Raw genomic sequence first — 5,590 nt, 5'->3', positions numbered from 1 at the left:
ACTGTAACCTCACAGGGCAGGAGTGGGGAGAGATCTTTCTGGGGTCTCTTTTATAGGGACACTAATATCATGAGGGCAGAGCCCTCATGACCTGATCACCTCCCAAAGGCCCCACCTCCTAATACTATCTCCTTGGGGGTTAGGATTTCAACACATGAATTTTGGGGGACACAAATATTTGGACCATAACATCACTGTATATATATTTATATACCACATTTTCTTTATTCATTCACTTGTTGATGAATACTTAGGTTGCTGTCATATCTTGGCTATTGTGAATAATGCTGGACTAAATATGGAAGTGCAGATATATCTTTGAGATTATGAGTTGAATTCCTTTGAATATATATTCAGAAGTGAAATTGATGAATGATATGATAGTTTTATTTTTAATTTTTTGAGGAACCTTCATAGTGTTTCTCTTAGTGACTGCAACAATTTACATTCTCACCAACAGTATACAAGTGCTCCCTTTTCTCTGCATACTCACCAACACTTGTTATCTTTTGAGATTTTTTTTTAAAAAATAATAGCCAGTCTAACAGTTGTGAGGTGATATCTCATTGTGGAAAAGTTATTTTTTTAACAGATGTTGAATAAATATTCACATACTGTTGATCATTGAATAACATGGGTTTGAACCACATGGGTCCACTTATATGCAGATTTCCTTCCTCCTCTGCCGCCCCTGAGACAATAAGACCAACCCCTCCTCCTCCTGCTACTCAGCATAAAGACGATGAGGATGAAGACCTTTATGATGATCCACTTCCACCTAATGAGTAGTAAGTATATTTTTGCTTTCTTATGATTTTTTAATAATATTTTATTTTCTTTAGCTTACTTTATTTTAAGAATACAGGACATAACACATACAACATGCAAAATGTGTTCAGTGACTTTATGTTATTGGTAAGGCTTCCAGTAGGCTATTAACAGTTAAGTGTTTAGGGAATTGAAAGTTATACACGGTTTTCCGACTGTGCAGGGGTTAGCACCCCTAACCCTAGCATTGTTCAAGGGTCATCTGTAATTTAATATCAATTTCTGACAGAACTTTTTTTAGAAATAGGATGATGGCTTTGTTTTTTAACATGGGAAACTTACACACGCTATCATAAAATCCTAGAGGATTCCCAATAAAGAGAAGCAGAGAAGAAGGATAAACACGGTGACCACTATTGTTTAACACTTTCCCGAAAGTTTTAGCAAAAACAACAAACCATGGAAAAGAATTAAGTTGGAAAACTATCGGAAATGACACAACAAAGTTATGATTTTCCTTGTGATATTTTCCTAGACAACCAAAGGAAATGAACTAATAAAATTTTACTGAGATGAAATGGTATATGTAACATTAAAGATTTTGTACAGATTCGATGCAGAACATATAGTTGTAAAAACAACCCATTGGCAATAGCAATTTAAATATGTAGAATTAAACTTAATTTGAAATATTCAGTACCTACTGAAATAAAGCTCCAAAAGAAACAAAAAACAGACAATTTAATAAAGAAAGGTATCGTGTTTCCGGATAGAGAATACTCAAGATCGTTAAAATTGTCTCCAAATGAATTATATATTTGATAAAATTAGTAACATGGTAGGGTATAAGACACTGAGATTCTAAAGTTCCATGTGGATAAACAGGTAATAATAGCTTATAAAATTTGAAAAATAATCCTAGTACAGAGACCTATAATACTAGATATTAAAGCATATGAATTGTCCATAATTAAGAGTGGAGGGTTTGACTTGCAGCTATGGCTAAGTGGCTTGCTATAGAACAATGCTCTTGCCAAGAAAACAAGAAAAGCCAACTAGAATGCAAAAACCATCTATCTGAAGGCATTGGCAAGCTGCCAATTCAAAGAGAAGCTAATGGAATGATGTCTCTAAGTGCTGAAAGCAAGTAACTAGAGTCCTATAGTGTGAGAAAATGATTAACAGTGTGGAGCACAAGAACTGCAATAAGTAGATATTCCCATACAGAGACCTTTTAAGCCTCTTGAAAGCTCCCCTCACTAGAATTATGATCCCAAAGGCCTCCTGAGTAAACCTTCATTAAGAGCTTGCCCTTAGGGTGGCGTAAAAAGGAAGATGGGCAGGAGAAGCCTCCAGAACTGCTTCCACATCTTACCCCTAGAGGCCAAAATCTCCCCTGCCCTACCTTTTGTTCTTCCTCTTGTCAACCCTAACTGTGATACATGGAAGACGATGGTCTCTGGGGTTGTGGCCATGTCCCCATGTGGGAACACCAGAGGAGAATCAGGGACATCCTCTGACTTGTAGCTGCTTCCTGTGAGGTTGTTTCTGCTTCTGCATATCGCCTTGGGACGAGTAACATGGGGACTTCAGTAGCTTGTCTTTGGAGTTGCACTCTAAATTTTAAAAAGTGGGTCAGAGGAGGCATGACTTATCTTTACCCAACTTCTGACATGAGGCAAGAATTCACTCAGTATTCCACTTTCCATCTTGAATGGGGTTCAGGGACTCAATATATCAGATTATAAAATATGGACCAAAGGGCACACTAGCTCTAATTACACAGTACCAGGCATATGCAATGCCCCGCATAGCCAATTCTGTCAAAAATGGCCTCTGAGATGCCTCTGCCCCATGTGTCTTCAGTATGATGCCCAAATCCAAGTGAAACAAGGAAGTTTCCTTAACCCAAATTGCCAAGAAAGGCTTGGAACTGAATAGAAGAGTTTGGGAAATGTGTGGACTCCTACAAGTATCTGTTCATCTTCTCTGTGGCCAACATGAAGACAGCTAGCTGAAGGACAGCTGAATGCCTGGGAGCACAGCTGGATGATCTTTGGAAAAAACAAGGGGATGATAGTGGCCTTGGGTCAGAGCCCATCTGTTGATACAAATACAACCTACAGGTCAGCAGGAAGTTGAAGGGTGAGGTTGGTCTCCTTTTCACCAGCCACATGAAGGAGGAGGTGAATGAGTGGTTCATGAAATACATGAAAATGGACTACACAGAGCTGGTAACAAAGCCACTGTCACTATGAGCCAGGCTCTGGGACCCCTGGAGCAGTTACCCCACGGCGGCTGAGGCAGCTGGGCCTGTCTACTGCCCTTGAGAGGTGAGGTGACCCTGCTGTCTGACCACAAGGTGTGCAAGGAGGGTGATGCATTGACCCTGGAACAGGCCCGTGTCCTGAAGCTTTTTGGGTATGAGATGGCTGAATTCAAGGTGACCATGAAATACGTGCGGGATGCAAAGTCAGGAAGTTTCCAACAGATGGGAGATGACTTACCAGAGAGCGCATCCGACTCGGCAAAAGAATCAGAGTCAGACAACGACTGTTGGGATCTCAGAACCGAAGGCCTCCCTGCACATGCTGGATTGTGGGGGACCATGCAGGACTGCCACTGCCCCTCCAGAGGGAGCAGCTCTGGACTTCTTGCACATGTGTGCTCAGATCTGAGGCCTGGTTTGGGGGAGATTTAGTGGAAAGTCATCTTTCATGGAAGTTACTTTGGCACTTTCAAAGGGCTTTGTATTCATCCTATACCATATATGAACAAACATAAGAGAATTTTTTTCCCCAAAGAGACACTTTAGTCTTGCATATTTCAAAGCTTTTCAAAGAGCTCTTTTACTTACTCTATTTTGAAGAAAAAATTAATATTTTAAGGAGATACTTTGGCTTGAAACAATAATACTTCTTTTGGTTGTTCAGACATATGCATTTACCCTTTGAATCAACAATCTCAATTCTAGGAATTTATCCCAAATATTCATTTGCAAATATATAAAAACATACATGCACATGGCTACTCTTTACAGCATTTTTTACATAGGAAAAGACTAGAAGCAACGCAAATGTCCATCAATGGGTGACTGGTTGACTGTTAAGAAGGAATTTAATATGGGAAGATTGCTGCAAAGGAAGTAGAAGAGAAAAAGGGCAGACAGGATGTTGGGGAAGTATTAACAGCACCACCATTGCCAGAGACAGCAACAGCAGGCAACCCTACCGTCTCCAGGGCTAGAGGGACAAAAGGGAAATCCGGTGCTATCAGCCAGGGCTTCCCAGTGGGATTGGAACCTTCTAGGGGATATAGCCAGAGATATAGCCCAAAGCAGAGGAGGATGGGAAGCCTCTTTTCTCCATTGTCCCTTTGCTCCCTACATCTGCCTAACTGCCTAGCAAGGAAGCCTAGTTTGCAGGGGTCAACCAGAGAACTGCCCAGGGAGGGAGGGCAGCGGACATGACTGAGACACTCAGCCAGTTTTTATTGACTGCTTTCTTTTCCTATTTCTTCATATATCTCATGATATTTTACTGAAAACTACATATTTTGATAATATATTTTAGCAACTCTGAACCATGATTTTCTTTCCTGACATTTTTTTGGTGCTGATGTTGCTTTGTTTTTTTTGTTTAGTTACTTGCCTGGGCCAAACCTGTGAAATCAGCCTCCTCCCTGGCTGCTGATATCTCTGCTCCTGTAAAAAAAATTACTATTGTTTTTAAGTCTGACTTACTAGGGGTTATCCTTCTTTCTGTATAGCATGGTGGTCAGTCAATGATTGGGCAGAGGCTAGACTCAAAGTAAGGTTTGTGTTCTCTGTTGATCAATCTCTGTGTGAGAAGGGGACCACATTCAAAGCTCAGGATGTTTTTTTTCAAGTTTTCTCCAGATTTTTCTTTCCTCTGGGCTCTTTTGCATCTCTTCTGTGCATTTACAACCTCAGTGTTGGCCAGGAGTATGTGGAGGGCTAGGGCCATCTCTCGTCTCTGCTGCAGATGTTTGTAGTCTCAGCTGATATTACACTTGTTCTAACCACAACCTCAAACTAAGATAGTCATTGGCCATCTCTGCTGGTCCATGGCCAACATGGCCCACCTCTCCAAATCAAGTGTGCCCTGAAGAAAAACCCAGAAAAAGAAAAAAATTTATTTTGAAAGTTATCAGATTTTTCAGCATCTCTTGAGATTTTCATATAAGTTTTCATATTAGACCCATTTGTGTCACATTTTACATCTTGAGATATTCTAATAGCAAAGTACCTTGCATAATTGGAGTAAAATATACTAGATAGAGGTAGGTGATCATTTAAATTTACTTGAATTTCATTTACTGGTACTTCATTTAGTATTTTATAGAAAGTGAGTTAGGCCATTATTTTGGGTCTATCACTTTTCAGTTTTCAATCATGTTTTATATTTTTCTATGATCTGCAATTGTTCATGAATATGCTTTTTAAGAGAGTGGAGCAATTTAAACCAAAATAAGGGAAAGAAATTCAGCAGTTTACAATATTATATTAGCTACAGAGCAGGAATATGTCCTATACTCAAGATTTACAGAACCAGTGTTTTACTAATATATCCTGAAAGGACTTTAAAGGTTATCCCGTTGAAAATGTAGTGCTTTAGCCTTAAACAAACAAACAAACAAAAAACCTGGGTCCTTAAAAGCTAATCTGGCTGCCTTTTATTCATAGTAATGACAACTACTCAGGATAAGAAAGACAGAGAAGTCTCACTAGGAAGAAAGCTGTGATTCCCCTGGCACCGATAAGCATATCCTTATTACAGTACTTGCCCTACGGAATTAAAAT

The 5,590-nt window shown here is 39.6% G+C and overlaps 1 pseudogene; it reads left to right on the top strand.

The window, feature by feature from the left end:
* Positions 1-2,638: 2,638 nt before the first annotated feature.
* LOC123637442 lies at positions 2,639-3,469 on the top strand (annotated as a pseudogene).
* The last annotated feature ends 2,121 nt before the right edge of the window (positions 3,470-5,590 follow it).

Source organism: Lemur catta, chromosome 4 (genome assembly GCF_020740605.2).
Source record: "Lemur catta isolate mLemCat1 chromosome 4, mLemCat1.pri, whole genome shotgun sequence".
Classification (NCBI taxonomy): domain Eukaryota; kingdom Metazoa; phylum Chordata; class Mammalia; order Primates; family Lemuridae; genus Lemur; species Lemur catta.
Note: the sequence above shows the minus strand (reverse complement) of the source record. Positions and strands in the feature narration are given on the sequence as shown.